The following is a 21,527-nucleotide window of genomic DNA, read 5'->3' on the forward strand; positions in this document are numbered from 1 at the left end:
ACATTCTACATTAATATCCAATATATATATATATATTTAGAGTTCAGATTGCTGGATCATATGGCTATTCTATTTTCTTTTTTTTTTTTTGAGGAAATTCCATACCATTTTTCCAATGTGGTTGTGCCATTTTATATTTTCACCAAACATACACAAGTGTCCCAGTACCTTCACATTCTTCCTAACACTGTTTATTTCCTTTTTTGTGTTTTGTTTATTTACATAGTGATTATTCTAATGATTGTTACATGATATATCATGGTTTTTATTTTCATTTCCCTGAAGATTAGTGGTGTTGAATATCTTTTCAGAAGCTCGTTGACCATTTATATATCTTCTTTAAAGAAATATCTTTTTAAGCTTTTCACCAATTTTAAAAGTTGGGTTATTTTGTTGTTACTGTTTTTAGGTTGTAAGAGATCTTTGTACATACTAGATACTAACTCCTTTTCATATATATGATTTGCAAATATTTTCTCTGATTACAAAGCTGGCCTTTTCACTCTGTTCATTATTTCCTTTGCTTCACAAAAATTTTTAGGTTTGATGTGGTACATTACTGTATTTTTATTTTATTGCTTGTACTTTTGGTGTCATTCCCAAGAAATCATTGCCTAATCTAGTGTTCTGAAGCTTTCCCTTGTTTTCTTCAAGTATAGTTTTGGGTCTTACTGCTCCTCCTCCAAACTCCTTTAATCTATTTTTAAATTGATACATAGTATTTGTACATATTTGTGGGATAGAAAAATGATAATTTATTGCTTGTATTCAATGTGTAAGGATCAAATTAGCATAATTAGCATTTCCAGGTTATATGGTAAGAATATAACTTAATCATTCTACATTAATATCCAGGTTCCCAACACCATTTTTTTTTAAAAGAGTAGTCTTTCTTCATTATGTATCCTTGGCATCCTTGTCATTATTACAAGGCAAGGGTTTCTGGGCTTTCTAGTCTGTTCCATTTATCTACATATTTGCCAGTACCACAGCTTTTTTTTTTTTTTTGTAATTAGCTATACATGACAGTAGAATGCAATTTGACCCATAATATACAAATGGAGTATAACTTTTCATTCTTCTGGTTGCAAATGATATAGAATTACACCAGTTGTGTAATCATATACGCACATAGGGTAATAGTGTCCAATTCATTCTACTATCATTCCTACCCTCATAATCCTTCCCCTCCTATCACTCCCCTATATCTAATCCAAAGTACCTCTATTCCTCCTCTAGCCCCCATTATGAATTAAAATTCACATAGCAGAGAGAACATTTGTTCATTGGTTCTTTGGGATTGGCTTGTTTTGCTTAGCATAATAATCTCCAGTTCCATCCATGTACCAGAACATACCATGATATCATTCTTCTTTAAAGCTGAATAACATTCCATTGTGTGTGTGTGTGTGTGTATGTATATATATATATATATATATATATCTCACAATTTCTTAATCCATTCAACTGTTGAAGGGCACCTAGATTGGTTCCATAGCGTAGCTATTGTGAATTAAGCAGCTACAAACATTGATGTGGCTGCATCATTGTAGTATGCTGATTTTAATTCCTTTGGGTATAAACTGAGGGGTGGGATAACTGGGTCAAATGGTGGTTCCATTCCAAGTTTTCTGAGGAATCTCTATATTGTTTTCCATAGTGGTTGCATCAATTTGTAGTTCCCTCAGCAATGTATGAATGTACCTTCCCCCCCCCACACATCTTCACCAACATTTATTGTTTCTTGTATTGTTAATTGCCATTCTGACTGAAATGAGATATAATATCAGTGTTTTGAAAAACACTGAGATTCTATCTCATAATTGCTAAAGATGTTGAACATTTTTTCATATATTTGTTGATCAATTGTATTTCTTCTTTTGTGAAGTGTCTGTTCAGTTCCTTAACCCATTTATTGATTAGGTTATTTATTTTTTTGGTGTTAAGTTTTTTGTGTTCTTTGTATATCCTGGAGATTAACTAATCTGAGATGCATGAGGTAAAGATTTTCTCCCATTCTCTAGATTCTTACTTTATGTTCTTGATGGTTTCCTTTGCTGTGAAGGAAGTTTTTGGTTTGATTCCATCTCATTTATTGATTCATAATTTTACTTCTTGTGCCTTAGGAGTCTTATTAAGGAAGTCAGTTCCTAAGCCAACATGGTAGAGATTGGAGCCAAAACTTTTTCTTCTGTTAGGTGCAGGTTCTCTATTCTAGTGTCTAAGTCCTGATCCACTTTGAATTGGGTGGGTTTGTTTCTGTGTCTTCTATTCTGTATCATTGGTCTGCATGTATGTTTTGGTGCCAATGCTATACTGTTTTTGTTAGCATGGCTATGTAGTATAATTTAAGATCTGGTATTGTGATGCTTCCAGCTTTAATTTTCTTGCTAAGGATTACTTGGCTATTATGGACACACTCTTTTAATTACTGTACCTTTGTAATATCTTTTTAAATCAGTATTGTTTCAAAGTATGGGGGCTCCAGCTTTGTTTTTCTTATTCAAGATTGCTGTGGCTATTCAAGATTGAAATGAATTTTAACATTTTTTGTTTCCTTGTTTCTGTGAAAAATTACATTGACATTTTGATAGAAATTGCATTGAATTTGTAAAGCACCTTGGATATTGTGAATATTTTAACACTAATAAATCTTTTGATCCACAAACATAGGAAATATTTATATTTATTTGTGTTATCTGTTATTTTTCAGCAATGTTTTATAGTTTTCAGTGTATACCACATTTTGTTTCCTTGGTTCAGTTATACATTTTATTCTTTTGGTGTTATTATAAATGAAATTATTTTTCTAAATTTCCTTTTGATTTGTTCATTGTAAGAGCAGAAAATGCAACTGATTTATTTAATACAATTACACATGATAATGGGATTCATTGTGACATATCCATGCATACACATAATTTGCTCTCCTTTATTCCCTAGTACTTTCCTTCCCCTTCTACTTCCTCCTAACTCCATCCCTTACTCTACCAGTCTCCCCTCTATTTATTATTAGTTTTAATTGGTCCATTATGATTATACATAAAAAATGAGATTCACTGTGATACATTCATATATCCACATAGCATAATTTTGTAGATTAGATCCCCCAGTAACTCCCCTTTTCCTCCCTCTTTCTCCCTCAATGCCCCTTCCTCTACTCCAATGAACTCTCTTCTATTTTTGTGAGATTCCTGTCTTTATTCCTTCTTGTTATCTTCTGTATTTAAAAGAAAACATATGACCCTTGACTTTCTGAGTTTGGTTTATTTCACTAACCATGATGATTTCCAGTTCCATCCATGTACTGAACAAGCAAATGACATCATTAGATTCTTCTGTATGGCTGAGTAAAACTCCATTGTATACATATACCACATTTTTAAATACATTCATCTGTTGATGGACATCCAGGCTGGTTTCACAATTTGTTTATTGTGAGTTTTGCTGATATGAACACTGGAATGCATGGATCACTATAGTATGCTGATTTTCATTCTTTTTTATTTTTATTTTCTTTATTTTTGTTTTTTTTATTAGTTGCTCATGACAATACAATGATCTTGACATATCATACATTTGATTCAAATGGGGTATGAATTCTCATTTTTCCACATGTACAGGTTGCAGAATCACATTGGTTATATGGCTATATATATATACATATATACTAGTGTCTATTGTATTCTGCTGCCCTTCCTATCCCCCCTCCCCTCCCCTCCACTCCCATCACCTCTCTCTATCCAATCTACTGTGACACATTTCTCTATCGTTTTGTCTTCCCCCTCACATCATCACACGTGTATTTTGTATAATGATGAGGGTCTCCTTCCATCTTCCGTGCAATTTCCCTTCTCCCTCCCACCTCTCTTCCCTATTTAGTGGTAAGTAGAAGAGGTGCATATGGTGATTCCATTCCTAGTCTTCTGAAGAGTGACCACACTTATCCATAGTGGTTGTACTAATTTGCAATCCCACCAACAATGTATAAGTGTTTCTTTCTCCCCACATCCTTGTCAGCATTTATTATTATTTATATTCTTTTTGACTGCCATTATAACTGGGACGAGATGAACTCTCAGGGCAACTTTGATTTAAATTTCCCCAATTGTTAAGGATGTTGAATTTTTTTCATATATTTGTTAACCATTTTCTTGTATTTGCTTGTATTCTTGATAATTGCCATTCTGACTGGAGTGAGATAGAATCTTAGTGTAGCTTTGATTTGCATTTCTCTAATTCCTAAAGATATTGAACATTTTTTGAGAATGTCTATTTAGTTCATTTGGTCACTTATTGTTTGAGTTATCTTGGTGGTATATTTTTTGTGTGTGTGTTAAGTTTTTTGAGTTCTTTATATATTTGGAGATATTAATCCTCTGTTAAAGGAGTGGCTGGCAAAGATTTTCTCCCTTTCTATAGGCTCTCATGTCATGTTTCTAATTGTTTACTGTGCAGAAGCTTTTTAATTTTGTGCCATCCCACAGGCATCAACTTCCTCAATAAGACTCCTAAGCTCAAGAAATATAATGAATATTGTTAATATGTTCATATTAACAAAAATATATACAAAAATTCAATGAAATTCCCATCAGTGACATTCTTCACAGAGCTAGGGGAAAAAAACTGCTCAAATTCATTTGGAAGAATAAAAGGCCCAAAATAACCAAAGCAATTCTGAGCCAAAAAACTGCTTAAGATATTATAATACCTGACTTCAAATCATACTACAGAGCTATCTTAACAAAAACTTCATGGTGCTGGCATAAAAATATGCACATAGACAAATGGAATAGAAGACACAGAGATTAATCCACATATACACAGTCATCTTATCTTTGACACAGATGTAAAAAAACATACACTGGAGAAAAGCCATCCTTTTTAACAAATGGTTAACAGTTGAAACTTGACCACTATCTCTCATCCTGCATAGAAGCCAACTCTAATAACACTGTGTATACATGCATGCATGCATACATGCAATCTTTAGTATTTATTCTGCACATAAGAGCATGTCATCTGGAAATAATTTCACTTCTTCATTTCCAACTTGAATACTTATTTCTTTTCCTTGACTAATTGCTCTTCTTTTATTACCCATTTCTTGGTTTTCTGCTTGCTTGAGGGAACTGCAACTTCTTACCTGGTTTCTGGAGTTCTCCAAAAGACCTTTTGGATCACATATTGTTGCCAATGTCTCTGTGGAGAAAAGAGTAGAGACTTTCTATTCTTCTATCTTGTTCTGGCATGGTGTTTTTAGAAAATAAAAGCCACTTACTCTAACTTGTGGATTGTTTTCATTAAAATCTCCTTCCACATGTTAGGGTAGCAAGTGAAGGCACAGACTGGGAGATGAACTGGTTGACATTTATTGAGCTCTTACCATGAGTCAGGAATCTTCACTCATGGATTTCTCACAATATTTTTATGAAGTAGGATTATTACTGTGGGTCATTTGACAGAAAAAAAATAATAAAAGTACATAGTTTTAATGCTTAAGTCTATAAGGTAGGACAGGGAACCCTAAGATATAAACTCAAGGCTATACTGCTTGAGAGCCAGTTTCTGGCCATTGACCAATACTATTTGTCCTGGTAACCATATCTTCTATATGTAAATCAGGTGAAAAAAAAGAAGGGAGAAAAGAAAGAAATATTTAAACGTTAAATACATTCACATACACTGTTGCATTGAATCCCCAGAAATATCCTATTTTATAATAGTTTCTCCATTTATCAAGGAGGAAACTGAAAAATTAAGTGATTCATATCAGTTCATAAGTGGTAAAGTTGAAGACCCATCTGTAAGTGCCAAATCGGTAGTCCTTCTAGTCAATTCTATCAGTCTCACTAAGTGACACACCCTTTCCAAAGTCAAAAGCAAAAGCTTTGCCTATGAGAAGCAAGAAATGAAATGAGAATTGCTGTGTGTGCACTAAGACAGGATATTATTAGCAACTGTGAGGTTCTGCACATGCCCATGGAGTCAGGTCCAAGTGTGCTGTTGAATGTGCCCAGTCTCCTTAAGAAATGAGCCCTGGGGCCAGCATGCTAGGCTTGTGTCAGCCACAACCATGCCAGGTAATGCCTTCTTCCCAGGAGCACATTCTGGTTCAGCCAGAATGACATCTGGGTCTCCAATTAATTTGAAGATGAAAAATTATGGCTTGAGTCTGGAAATACCAAGAGATAATACCTGCAAATACCAAGAGATACTGGCATTAACCTATGAAATCATTCCAGTTTGCACTGCAAAATTACATTATTTAAGTGGTGTTTTCATTCCCAGGCCTTTGGTTTGGGTATGGTTCCTTTGGTCTGAAAATGCACTGACAAATGAGAATTCATGCCAGTTCTTGACAGTTTTCAATTTAGGCTCAGAGAATTCCAGGCTATTATCAGCCCCAGTCAGAGCTACTGGTTGGGCTTTCTTTCTAAATGCACCCCGCTTCTAGGACCTTTACTGTATAGAGCTTTCCTCCTCTTCATTCCTCCATATTAATATGTTTAAGCAATTTCATCTCCCATTATTTCTTTATTTTTTTATTATTTCATACACAGTGGGCTCATGTCATCTGTTCAATAAATAAATATTTATTCAGTATCTACTTGCACTTCTTGCACTGTACTAGTTATCTTGAGCATTGCAGTCAACAAGACAGACAAGGTTTGATCTCAAAGATCTTGAAACCCAAGGGGAGGAGATGAAAAATAGGGAATAAATGGACAAAATAATTAGACTGTAAAAGAATGCTCTGAGAGATAGAAGCAAGGTTATAGGATATCAAATATCCAGCAGAGCCATCTTTGGGTCTAAAATGAGGAAATACCTCTCTGAGGGTAACATTTGAGTAGAGATCTGAAAGATATGAAGGTTCAAAGAGCTTGAGGCATAACATTATACGTAGCAAGAAAAACAGTTGCAGTGGTTCTGAGGTGGGAAATAGCTTGGTGCATTTGAGGAAGAGAAATACAGTGTGCCAGGAAGGAAAAGAGAGAAGAGAGGAAAATGGTATGCAATAAAAATGGTGTGGAAAGACCTAGAAATCCAGTTATGGGGAACATAGGTCACAATATGCACTCTTTCATTTGATCCTCTCATGAAACTGTGAAGTACTAGTGTGTCTTTTCTAGCAATGAAGAAACTGAGGTTTTGAGAATTTCATTAAACTAATGGTGGATTTTCTTCAAAGATAAATATTTCTACTCATAAAGTGACATAAAACTTAAGGGATATTGGTGAGTTGTCTGGTCTTGCAGAGCTGCTATTAACCCACAAAATTGTTTCAAATTGTCCCATAAATGACATGCTTCAAATGGAATTTTTATTCTACGTTCTTGTTGACAGGACCTACAAGATTCCAGAATTTGTTGAAAAGTGATAAGTTTTACAAAGTCTTTCAAAAGAGTCACCTTAGAATGTGAACTAGGGATGAAACTGTTTTTACCTAAAGGTGATAATTGAAAATATTTAATACAAGTTAGGATAAAGGGAGAAGGTAGTCTTGAACTTTCTCTTTATGGACTCGTGGCAATTACTGTATGGGTGATGCGGGGACTAGAAGACACAGTCATCTCAAATACTTCTGTGCTGCTGATTTTTAAAACTGCTTAGCCCCAGTTCCATTCCATATCTCTTGTTCCCTTCCACAGTTGTTCTCAGCACCTTTTTGTTGGCAGCATAATTTGATACACTAGAAGCATACACGAAGGGATTAGAAATTAAATGCTAATTTAAAAATAAGTTTTATAAAATTGGGGGAAAATATCACCCAATTATAACACAATTCACCAATATCCCATAAGTTTTATGTCACTTTATGAGTAGAAATATTTATTGCTCTGACCTTTCTTGCTTCTGTTTGTTGAATGAGCTGAACTAAGTGTACAATAAAGTCAGTTTTTTTTCTTCCACTGCTGCCTCCAGCTATTCTAACCATATCTTTCTTATCTATCCTATCAGACCATTTCCACAGCTTTCCTAGTGATTTATGGGTAATAATTGTATAGTGTCATTTTCAAATATTGAGGAAAAAAACCCTAAAACGACATCCAGTCTCCCATTCAGTTTTAGGTTCCTCTCTTCCTCAGTGAGGTGTAATGCAATAATTCTATAGAAGAACATTAGGAAAATTGACTAAGTCCATTTCTTTACTTCTCCAATGTACCATTCTCCAACTTCTTCCCCATTATGTTCCTTTTGGTGTCTCTAGGCTGGGATAGGGTAAGGATGAAGAGGTAGAGGAGAAAAATGTCTTACCCAAGGAGTTCTATGGTGCTGATACTGCTGAGCTCTCTGACTATGCTGTGCTCTGTGAAGGTGCTTCAGTGGGCTCTTCAGAGTTCTCATGCTGGGAACTTCTACAAGACATGCTTCACTTGATGACTTCTCTCTCAGGTTCTACTCCAATGGCATAATGCACATAGTGTTAGTCCTTTGCTGTCTTTTGACAATTCTGGAGATATGTCTAGTACCTTTCTTTAAACCTAGAGGTACTTTTTACTCATTGTTTTCAGTTACAATTCCAAATTAGGAAAGACCTTTTTGCATTTTATTACTGTTATATACTTGGGAGTCAAAGTTTTTTTTTTCCATCTCAGTAAATACTTCATCTTCTTTGCACAATGATTACATCTCTCATGACATTCAGTGGTTACCTGCTTTCCATCACATGGCAGGGTGCTATGGTTTAAAGACAGTTTTCCCCTCAGAAACTCAGAGTTGGAGTGGTGAGGTATTGATTGGTAACTTGATCTGACTGTGGTGGTTTAGAAGGAGGACCTTTGGGAGTTTATTAGGATTAGGAAGGTCTACAGAGTGGAGTCCCCATGTTTGAGTATTGATGGCTATATAAGAAGAGGAAGAGAAATCAAAAGACACATCCATATGCCTGCTCCATTTCCTACCATGGATTGATGTGCACCACTTTGACTCCACCAGCATGAGGCCATTACCAGTGCAGTTCCTCAACCTTGGATGGGAACTGTGAGCCCAAATAAATCTCTTCTTTATAAGCTACTAAGCCCATAGTATAGTATTATTAGCAATATAATTTGGGCTGAGACACAGGGCACTTTTTTTGATACTTCATCCAACAGATATGGCCACCATGAACAAAATAAGTTTTACTCATTGAACAAAATATGGTGACACACCCTTGAAAGTTGTTATATATTACTGCCCTATAGTATATTTTCAGATGGAAATCAACATCTTCAAAGCTAATCAATACTCTTCTCTTCAATGACTTTTTGTCAATAGATATTTTCCCAGGCATTCATGATCAAAAACAACTTGTTGATCCTTTTATTGTCTCCTGAGCCAGGATGATCATCACCCTTTTTCAAGCTACTGGGGCTCCTCTCTTCTAATCCTCATATCATCTTGGATCTAAAGAGCTATAGAAATGTGGCTGAATATAGAATATAGAAATATGGCTGAATATGGCTATATGGCAAATTTTGCTTAAATTCTGTTTTCCTTGTGATGCTCTTACCTGAGATGCCTATTTCCATATTCCTACCAACATTTTTAGACTCTTAGACCTGACTCTATCCAATGACTTTAACCTTTTCTCCTGTTTTTCTATACCAAACAAATGATACTGTAAACTAGGTCATTGTTCTATGAATATTTATTTTTAATGTGAAAACTTTAAATATTTATTTTTGATGTGAAAACTTCGATTCTGGGACATTTTGCTGTAAAACTTAATCCACTGAGCTATCACTGTTGTTGTTGCCAAGATGCCCAGATATCCTTCCTACCTCCTTAAGGATATCCTTTCTCACCTCAGCCTGATCCACTTCATTTATGATGCTTGGGGAAAGGGTGGAAAAGGAAGGGCTGAGGTAGAGAGGGAAATCAGGATCTGAGATGGTATAGAGCTCAAAGGGTAAAGGGCAGCAATGAGGTGAAAGTTAGGGATGGGGAAGGGGTAAGGAATGCATATCAAACTAACTGGTTGAAAATATTTTACATTTATTCAAATGTGTAAAAATGGCAGTAAATTTAATTATTAGCATTCTGGATACATGGAGCTTATGGTACCTCTAAGTGTTTTTGCTTTTTGAGTGCCCTCTTGTCTTATACAAGTCCACAAATTTAAATGAGTGTCTACTGTGCATTATCCTATCCTAGCTGTTATAGTGAGAGGGCAAGTAAAACATGGGGAACTTTTTTTTTAATTGAAGGATCTCACAGGCTACTGAGTAGAGAGGGTAGGTTATTAAGTGTGATGGGGAAAAATGCTTCAAATTTTTTGGGAAGCACCATGGTGAGAGAGTTGTTGGCTGAATCACAGGGATCAATTATTTTTTTGCCTAAGCATTCCCTTTTCCCAGCAGAAAGGTCAGGCAGCATTTTCTCAACCTGTGATATGAAGAGGTACAGGTTAGGCCTGAGAAGTCTCCAAGAGTTCAGACTCTTAAGCTCAACTTGCATAGAAAGGAAGTGAATTTAATATAGATGAAATAAAAAATTATTACAGAGAATTGTACTACTTATGTCTATTGTCTTGCAATTTTCTTCTTCATAGCCAACTGTCACTTTCACAACCATGACACTTTTATGAGGGAAATCAAGGTAGAGAGAATAAGAACTTACTCTACAGCTTCAGGAGAAGTAAGCCTCCAAGCAGAGCTCATAAACCTCAGAGGATCCACCCTTGGTTTTGGAACCTTTCTGACCAGGACCTCATTGATGGCTCTGATGGCTTACTAGGGTGTACATTTCCTGCCGAACCTCCTCAAGTCTTATTTATTTATTATTTGTTTTAATTAGTTACAAATGACAGTACAATGACTTTGACATACCATACATTTGAATCAGATGGGATATAATTTCTTATTTTTCTGAATACACAGGTTGCAGAATCACATTGGTCATGCATTCAAATATATACACACAGTAATAATAATGTCTGTCTCCTCAAGACTTTATATGAGTGATGAATACTATTCTGTCACATTTAAACTGCCTTAAGTTTATACTTAATTATACTCAAATGCAGGACATATGTGTCATACTATGACTTAGGCAACAAACTGTTCAGACTCATAGGTATAATATACTCCCTTAAACTTGATTAGCATGCCAGGGTTTACAAAACTGTCTCATATATGCTTTAAGTCACTCAATCCCCATGGAGGAAGATCTTGTTATAGAGATGTGGGGCAGGGATCTACAAAGAAGACTCCAGATGTTCATGTTGTTTACTTGTGTTGATGAATTATTTTTCATTTTCCCCTTTTTATGGGGATTAAACACAGAGGTGCTCTACCACTGAGCTACCTTTCAGCCTTCAAAAAAAATTCTCACTAATTTTCCCAGGCCATCTTCCAACTTACAATGCTCCTACCTCAGCCTCCTGAGTTGTTAAAGTTTCAGATGTGTACCACCACATCTGGCTGAATCATTATCTCTAAATGCATAGCTCTGAATAGTTCATCCCAAATTCCATTAGGTTTATAAGTAAAATAGACCTTGCTTCTATTGCCCCATTGTGTAAGAAGAAATCAGTGGAGCTCATCCCACTTCCACACTGAATAAACTTCTTAAACCTGGATAGGATATGGAAAAGTGAGAGACCTTGTTCTGAAAAGTTACTTGGTTACCTAGTCTGAGCATATTTTAATAGTTAAGGTAGGAAGTATTTGGGTAAGAGTTTGCAATTTCTGCTTCTCCAAATTTAAAAATTTAAATGTAATTTATTTCTCTAAACACAGGAAATATTTCTCCTTGGAGAGAGAGTTTTGTCTCATGGAGTCCAGTCAGTCAGTATATACCTGCTGATTTGCAGCATCAATTTGATACTATATTTGTGCCTTATTACAATGTACTACAATTATGGAGCAAAAAATGAATTCCTAATTTAGGACCAGTTGCATGACCATAGAAAGACATAAAGGGGGGAAAAGTAGAGAAGGAGTATATTATCATTGAGAAAGACCTGGCTGTAATCTAAAATCTTCTACCCAAAACCATTTTCTTTCTAACTGGATTTTACCATTTAAGGAGCAATTATTTCATCATACTTGGGTTGATGCAGTGCTTAATAGACTTAAGTTATAGATTATAGATGACCTTTTCTTTTGTTAATGGCAGATATACTTCTGCAATACAAGTATTTTTATTTATTGACAACCATGTACCAATTGTGAAATAGGAATTCTACCCTCTTTGTTCTTTCCTTCTTTCTCATTTCTTTTAAATGCCTCAGAAATTATCCTTTTGCAGATCAATGGAAATGTGAATTCTGACCATCATTCATAAGGCAGCAGCAAGAATCTGTGGCCAGATTTTTTTAACAATTCTATGAATTAGTTTATGGTGGTCACCTCTCTTTTGGATACAAGAATTGTTTCATATTTATCTACAGCCTCTGGATCATAAAGTGCATAATAGTCATAGAAGTAGACATTTTAAAGAAAAATACCTATAGAAGGAGTAGAGAGGGAAAGCAAGAGCTTGTATCTAATAGCTTGTCTACTGGTGGTAAGCTATCTCTATTATAGCAACACAATCAGTTGTAAGGGAAAGAGAGTAACTAAACACAAGACCCATAAAACAATTTACTGTCCCAAACTCCTATAATCAATGCAACAACTTTTATGCTATTCTGTATTCCTTACATCACTATTACCAATTGTAATATTAATTTTTACAATTTTTTCCTTAAAAATATTTACAAAGGAAGCAAAAACAACTCTGATAAAAATCAAAATAGTTGGATGGGGTTGTGGCTCAGCGGTAGAGTACTCACCTAGCAAGTGTGAGGTCCTGGGTTCCATCCTCAGCACCACATAAAAATAAATAAATAAAGTAAAGGCATTGTGTCCAACTACAACTAAAAAAAATCAAAATAGTTGTCTATAGGAGGTAGGGATTGACAAGGATTTTCTAGTGAGATGAATATATATATATATATATATATATATATATATATATACACACACACACACACATACATACACGTGTGTGTATATATATATATATATACACACACACACATACACACATGTTAAAACCCTTTGAATTGCATGCTTAAGAATTATACAGCTAAAGTATGTAATTTTTCTGCAATTAAAATATATTTAAGGAAAAAAATAGATTAGATACCTTTAAACTTAGTCATAATTAAAGCAAAATATTCAATTTTAGATACTATTCATTATAAAAGACTCTAAACCTGACACCCACTCTCTCCTTTTAAAAATAGATTAATAAGTTTTAAAAAAGGATAAAGATGGGCTGGGGCCATGGTTTAGAGGCCTAGCATGCGTGAGGCACTGGGCTCCATCCTCAGCACCACAAAAAAATAAACAAAATAAAGGCATTCTGTCCAACTACAATTACAAAAAATTTTAAAAGGATAAAATACATTAGTAGCTCTTCCTCTTCCCTTTTCTTTAAAAAATATTGGTGTTCTTTCTTCTATTGTCAAACAGCTATGAATCTTGCCCCACAAGGGGGTCTTCTGAGGTAGGAGAGGCAGATCTGTGCAAGGGCAACCTAAACACAACAGGACAAGCTCATTTGTAAAGAGGGTAGTAGCCCCAAATTATCAAAAGATTGACTACACCTAGAGATATTTAGCAAGTAAGTAAATATATTGAGAATGATGAGAGTTAGATTTCCCAATATTAAAAACAGTTGCAAGTATAAAAAAGACAAAATAAACCCAGTCAATTTTAAATTAGAATTGGGGGTATAAGAATGACTTAATAGTTTCCATTATAGGTAGATACTCCTGTAAAATATATGTAGATATAAATGTGTCTGTGGAGGGCCTGAGAGCTGAGGTACCTCCATGGCAATGAATACCCAATACTTACATTTTGGTTTCAAGTATAAAAATGAACCAGGTTCACTGAAGAAATATTGAACCCAAGGCTGGAACTAAGAAAAAAATGTGATGAGCTTGAACATCTTTTATAAAAGAATGTAAGGACATGCTTAATGAAAGGTGGGGATTTATCAGAAGAATACAGATAATTTTTAAGAGGCTCCCCCACCAAAAGTGTACAATCATAGCATTAAAATAGTGATGTAATAATGAACTATAATCTGTTGATTAAACTAGTATCCACCAAAATAAGTAAGTAAATGGCTAAATAAATGGGGAACAGATAAAGCTCTTCCTTATGGGAGAAATTTTCCAATTAAATATATAAGGAATACCACTTTAGAAAAGCATAATTTGTCAATAAATAGAGTAAAAATCAACCCAGACAAGAAATACCAATGAATTCTAAAAATGAGTAGGTGAAAGTGAGGTTATAAAGGAGATTTTTTAATATAGTTCTAAAGTAGTTCCCTATAAAATATTTTTAAGATCGTTAAAAGAGAACAAAAAGTAGAGACACCTGATGGACATCATCTTAGTAAAATGATCAAAATTGAATACTATCAGAAATGGGACAATTAGATATTATGTGTAATATGATAGAATAAAATGAAAAGAATATGGTAAGCATGATAGTACGATTGAAAATGTACAATTCAGGTCATACCATGATGAAGTATTGGGAAAACCCAAATTAAAGGATATGCTGAAAACCAACTGGCATATCTTTAAAAATGCTGAAGTAATGAAAGGTAAGTAAAATATGCATGGCAAGACGAGATTCCTGTCTTCATTCTGCATCAAGGTGTCAGGAAAGACTTACTAAAGGAGGTGACTTAGATGTAGTCTTGTATAATGAAGCAGTTGTTATATAAACTAGAGTGGAAGTCATAGGCAGAGGAGACACCATTTTCAAAGGTAATGAGTCCTGGTACAACAGCAATTTGGGTGAACCTGGAACATACAGAAAGATAAAGAAAGCCAGGGAAATGAACTGAGGTCAAATTATAAAGGACCATTTTCTTCTGCCCTCTTTTGTATATGCTACAAGAACAGAGAATTTGAGTGATAAACTCTGGAGGAGTTGGAAAAGGCATTTGAATTGATATATTACTCCATGTCCTTTGAGAAGCAGATTCCAAGTCAGGATTAAAGGCACACGTTTATTAAAAGAAATAACTTGCATGAAAGGAAAACTCAGAGAGAGCCATGATAATTGTAATGTAAGTCTAAATGAAGGAGAGAGGTAAGGAAGGTTGGATGGAAGACTCAGTGAAGTCATTTGTGGCTCCTTCAGCTAAAGTCAATGACAAAATAGTTTGTCTCCAAGAGACAAGCCCATCTCAGCATTTCTACCTAACTTAATCATCAGGAGGAAATGATTCATGATAGGCATGGCCTTGGAATGGACTTCAAAGTGCAGCAGAATAGACCCCTTCATCGATAAGAAGGTGTATTCTCATGACCACCACATGTGTTTTAGAAGATGAAGATTTAACTGGATGATGAAGTAACTCCCAGGAGAGGTGTGAAGATTGAATTCAAACACTTAGTATACCACCTTTGTTCTTTTTTTTTTAAATCAATTTCCTTTTAGTTATATAATAAAAGTCATAGATTTTTTCAGCTGAGCTGTGACCACATTTTAAAATCTTTACTTAATAAATAAGGAAACTTAATCCTGGAAAGCTTATTAATTTACTTTAGCATCTAATGTGGTTAAGTCTTCTGTTTTTAGTCTCTGGTCTATCTGTGGATGCTAACCTAAATATTATATAACTGTCTTTTCCCTGGGGTTGATTAATTATGGAATATAAATTGTATATTGAACAAACAGGTTAGTAACTAAATATGCCTTTAATAAAAATAGGGAGATATTTTATTTATATTTAATAAAACATTTTTTTCTTAAACATTGGATTAATGTTGAAGATAGATATTTGTAATGTGGAACAGTGAAAGTATCAGAAATTTGGAAGAGGTTGATAACAGCTGCTATCAACTGAGTCTATTGAGGTCCTGAATCCATAATATAATTCCAAGTTATTTTAGTCTATTCTTAATCATAAAATTTCTAAAACCTATTAAAGAAAGGAAATGGTCTTTCTAGACTCATTTTATCAGCTTTGGAGTCCCCTCATTCTTTATGAAATGCTTGAAAAGCTCTCCAAATTGCCTAAGAAACAACTATAAACTATGACTCATTGCATTTTTTCAGTGAGTAATGCAATTAACACTGTAATATTGTAGCCACTACTTAAAAAAAAACTTATTAACATTTATTAACTGCTAAATTAGATTTTTTTAACTCTGAGAAAAAGATTCAAGATGCCCAGTATTGCTTTAAAAAATCTTAACAATGTGCCCTTTCTTCAAAAGATGTTATGTCTGTTCCAAATGATGCCATTTAGAAACACAACAGAGCACTTAATTGGGTTAAAAAAATTAGTGCCTGAAAGAATTTTGGGGAATTTTTTTTCATATAATGGCAAGAAAATTGTTATTCCAAAAAATGAAATGCATAAAAGAGATAGTTTAACTGAGGAATTGTGGTAAAGATGTGTTTCTTAAATAGCTGCTGCAAATGAGCTACAGTTTTGGCATTTCGTCTGCGATAGGTTTTGGCATTTGGTCTTCAAGACCATTTCATTAAATGCTCTATAATACCGGAAAAGTACAGGGGTGTGTGTGTGTGTGTGTGTGTGTGTGTGTGTGTGTGTGTGAGAGAGAGAGAGAGAGAGAGAGAGAGAGAGAGAGAGAGAGAGAGAGAGAGAGAGAGAGAGAGAGAAACACTACAAATGCCATTCTTGACTTCATATATGCCATGGTTATTTGTTCTCATCAGGATGCACTGATTTAACCAGAATATATACTCATTCTTTAATTATGATCAAAAGGACAACTTTGGTGTGTTCAGCCTGAAGTCATTTTTAGTGAGGATATTAGCATGAGTCTGCTTGACATTGAATGCAGCCATGATAATTTGTTTTGATTATTTTATTTTTCAAGCTGTGTTGTAGCTACACTAATTCCATTGGCCCTTGAGAGAAAACTGAAGAGATACAACTTCTTCATGGGTTAGGGTGACTACTTTGCATTTCAGGGGGCACAGATTCCATCTTGTTCCATATGGCTATATATTGTACTTCTTTTTCTTTGAGGTAGAATTAGATTTCCCAGAATTATACAGCTTTCTTGAGTTAGAAAGGAAAAAATGCATATTCACTTTTTGTCAGATAAGTATTATGGGAAAAGGGTATTCTTTTTTTAAAATAAATATTTATTTTTTAGTTATAGGTGGACACAATATCTTTATTTTCATGTGGTGCTGAGGATCGAACCCAGTGCATCTTGCATGCTAGGCGAGCACTTTATCTCTAAGCCACAACCACAGCCCTGAAAATGGTATTCTTAAAAGGGAGAAAAAGGGATCATTGTTATAACAAATCCACATAGAGACTGAATTCTTGGAATGAAGCTAGAACAAACTGAAATGTGCTCTCATTGTTAAATACACACAATTTTGAAAATTTAGAACAAAAAAGAATGTAAAATATCTCATTTTTATATGGATTACATGTTGAAATAATATTTTTAATAAATTGGTTTAAATAGACTATAGTTTTAAAATTAACTTCATCTGTTTTATTTTTCTGAATGTGGTTTCTCAAAAACTTAAAATATGGCTCAAATTTGGGGCTTGCATTATATTTTTACGGAACAACAATAGTATAGGATATTTAATCTATTGAAGTCCTTATAAATCATTTAATTTTCCATTTATTTTTTTATGCTTAGCACAAACTACTTTAGGAATACAGTTTAGCCTTGTTGTAATATGGACCAGGTTGAATAATGCCAAAATACAGATCCTCTAAGCCAGCATATGGAGCTTGAAGCAACCAGGTAGGAAAGAACCAAATGAGGATAAAAGGTAGAAATATGCATCCTTTATTCTTCTTTGACTATTATAGGGTTATCTCTGGGAAAGATGATGTGAGTAGAGAGCTATTTATCTAGTGCAGGAGTTATTGGACTGGAGCCCCTGAAAGAACTGAGGGTTCTTCATAATTTCCTTTATGGTGTATACCAAATTAGTGTGCATGTGCTTTTTTTTCTTAGAGAGGCTGTAAATTTAATTAGGTTTCCAAAGGGGACCATGGCTTGAAAAATATTAAGAATTCTAATTCTAAGATTAGAAGAATCCTAGACTAGAATAACCTTGCTTATTCAAACAAGTCATTATTTCATAATTACTATAAGATGGTCATCCATTCTAATATTATTCATTATAATAGTATTCTTAATAATGTGAACCTATAGAAATTGAATTGTCATACAGATAGCTGTTCTACAGACAGCATTCTGAGAAAAAATATATCACAGAAGTCAAAGTACATGGATATCAATGAACAATAATAACTAAGAATAAAACAGGAATATTATCAAAAACATTACAAAAAAGGTCACTTGATGTTAATTGTTGATTATATTCCAAGAAACCAAGCTATTGATGAGTCACTACAAAATTATATAGCTCTTACCTAAAAATAAAGTTGTAAATTCACTTCTGCTAGAAGGAAAACTTCACTTCTTTATTCCTTTGGTCCCCCATTATAGTTTAACCTCTATTATAGAATTTACCCTGTTTGGTCCAACTCTTCAAAAATCTATGTATTTTTTTTCACTCTATATTACAACATGGTTATTCAAGAACAAGGAAAACACTAAAAACACACAACTTTTTTTACTCTCTGTGTCTAGCAAATATACCCTGAATACATGTTCAGAAAAATAATAAATTAATAGTTGTTGCCTGATCTCTACACATCTAAAAATGAAAGATAATCTATGAAAATATATAGCCTTAAAGATTAACAGTTAATGAAGGGCTAAATATAAGGCTAGAACTGTAGAGTTTTAGACAAATCGACCTGATTTAGCACTTGACCCTGTTTGATGTTCCTAAGTTGAACTAACCTGCAGAAAGACTATATACAGGCTGCAGCTGTGACACAGGTCTCCAAACAGTGCTGATTCATTCACCACAGAGCCTGAATGAAGGAAACAAACTTTTATATTAGAGAAATATAAGCAGTCATAGATCTGGGAGTCATCAGGAAATGTTAGATACTTTAAAGAACTGACTGAAAGTTAAACAGGTTAATGTGACATTTCAAAGGGATTTTGAAATTCAATAGCTTTCCCAAGCAGCTGATGTTTATTCTCTGGTTGTAAGGCAAATGTTGAATTTCTTCAAAGAAACAATGAGAGATTCTAGAATAACTAGATAGGTTCAACATTCACTGTAAGTTTTTGTTTTTCTTCTTACCAACCACTCACCATCCCATTTAAAAAACAAAACAAAACAAAAAAAAACCTGTGTGTGTGTGTGTGTGTGTGTGTGTGTGTGTGTTTAAAAGGAAATGGGAAAACCATCTGGCTGGCTCATAAAAATATGATTTTCTTCATTATCAGAGGGGTGTTTCTGTGTGAAAACAATCATTTTACAGAATAAGAAGCAGGTATGATACCATTCAAAAGAGAAGAGCAAAATAATAATATACGTAAATCTAAAAAGAAGACACATTCTCTTTCTTACCAAATCAGTACTATGCAGGAATGTAAGTTGTTAGCCATTGTTTTAGACAGCATTTTCACAGTTTCAGAGCTCTCTGTCCCTACATGGTTGACTTCATTCCTCAGGGCCTGGGGTGAGTCAGAACAACAAGGCAGAAGTGTACGGCAGAGGAAAGCAGAGCTGAGAACCAGGAAAGGGGGTGGGGAGTGCTTGCTCGCAAGCTTGTGCTCCCCTTTCGGTGGACAAAATATAAACTCTGAAGGCAAGCCTTTGATGACCACCACCTCCAACCATGCCCTACCTGCCTACAGTTACCATCCAGTTAATTTCTATCAGCAGATCAATGTACTGATTAATTCAAGATTCTTATAACCCAATCATTTTATCTCTAAACTTTCTTGCATTGTCTCACACATAAGCTTTTATGAAACACCTAGTATTTAAACCATAACAACAATCATTTAAGTGAAAGTTCTGTGAATTGGATAGTCTCAGATGTACATCATTAAATGTGGTTAGAAAGACTAGTGACAAAGATGTCACATGCACCTAAATAAATCTGAGAATATTTTATTGCTTAGAAGTTAGGAAGTGAATTATAAATTTCACAAAGGTTTATTAAGATTGTGAAAAATCCCATTTAGGTAAATCAGTTAAGTAAAGTCAAAGAATATACCTTAAAGAATTTTTAATATTCAGATGAAAGAAACTTTTAAACATTATCTAACCTGTTTTTAGTGTGATTATAAATAATAAAAACCCAATCTGAACTTAAATAAATAAATAAATAAAAGAAGGGAGAGAGAAGGAATTTAATAGCGTATGGAAACCAAGAATGAGTTGCACAAGCAAATCATAGCAAAATCATAGATACAGCTGAGCCTCTGGAATAACTGGGATCAGAATAGTGACTGCTCCTAGGAGGACCTCTCTAATTCCTCACTTTTTATTTTCTTTATGCAAATTAGAGTCACTCTTCCTTTCATAATAAGGTGAGCCTAAGAATTCTTAAATTTACATATTTCAGACACTGCAGTGGACATCAGAGACCTTTTGTTCACAGTGAATTTTTAAAAAATTAGAAGAGGCCTAGATTGGGTCAGTTACCTAGGGCTAGATAGCATAGATTGCTTTAGGGTCTACTCCTGAACTAAATAACTGTGACAAGAATGGAGCAAGAGATTTGGGAGGTGGTGAGTGGTCATGGAATAAGATGGCAGATTGTAAAGGTACCATGCAGATGGGAGTCAGCTGCAGAAAAATAGATGGTATCATGATAGGATGTCCAGACACAAATTAATCATTTTATATGTAATCAGAGAGGTGTGTTGTTTCAGCTGATGTGATAAACTAGTGAAACAGATGGGACTAAATAAAAAAAAGTATACTTATTACTTTCTATATGACTTGATTACATGACCTATATACATATTTATGTTTTTTACAACCACCTGATGAAATAGGTGTCAAAATCCTTATTATTCAGATAAGTAAACTGAGGCTCACAGATTAAGTAAAATTTCTAAGACTATTCAGTGTCAGATTTAAACACAGGTCTTATTTCAAAACCAGGCCTGGTTCAAAAACTCTTAAAAATTATATTAATAACAATCAAACTGTTTTTGTAAAAACAGATATACACTCATTATAAACATTACTTGACACAGGAAAACATTTTCAAATAAGAATGACTACGTACTCCACATCCCTACACCTAGAATTAAACAACATTAACAGAATATCTTTTATACATCACTAAGGATAGAAGAATACATAGCAAAACAAAATTATAAAAAGAACACATTAGACTCTTTAGCTTATTTTTGAATATAACATTAATTATACTTGAATTGAAAAGAAACTGAAGAGTGTGGAGCTGCTGAACCTAAATTGTTTTTACTACAAAATTATGAATGTATAAAAATGTTTGGAATCATTTTAAGATTACATGTTTCACATTTTGACAGTGAACTCCTTGCTTTCTAAAAATATAGAAATTAGTAACCATACTTCCCTATCTCCTGACCCCTCAGTTTCATAGTTTGTTTGGTTTAATAATTTTTACAATTTTGAGACATATATTTATATTGTTCTTTA

The 21,527-nt window shown here is 34.1% G+C and overlaps 1 long non-coding RNA gene across 2 annotated transcripts; it reads right to left on the reverse strand.

The window, feature by feature from the left end:
• Positions 1-3,247: 3,247 nt before the first annotated feature.
• Positions 3,248-21,301, reverse strand: LOC144377066 (uncharacterized). 2 transcript variants are annotated; one of them, XR_013437670.1, is made up of 3 exons: positions 18,830-21,301; positions 12,767-14,803; positions 3,248-8,403 (listed from the first exon to the last, which is right to left on the reverse strand). It is a non-coding gene; the product is annotated as an uncharacterized LOC144377066 (long non-coding RNA). The 2 variants fall into 2 exon arrangements; XR_013437669.1 differs by lacking the exon at positions 18,830-21,301 and having other exon boundaries at positions 12,767-18,135.
• Positions 21,302-21,527: the final 226 nt, after the last annotated feature.

The sequence above is a fragment of the Ictidomys tridecemlineatus genome, chromosome 4, assembly GCF_052094955.1.
Source record: "Ictidomys tridecemlineatus isolate mIctTri1 chromosome 4, mIctTri1.hap1, whole genome shotgun sequence".
Lineage (NCBI taxonomy): Eukaryota > Metazoa > Chordata > Mammalia > Rodentia > Sciuridae > Ictidomys > Ictidomys tridecemlineatus.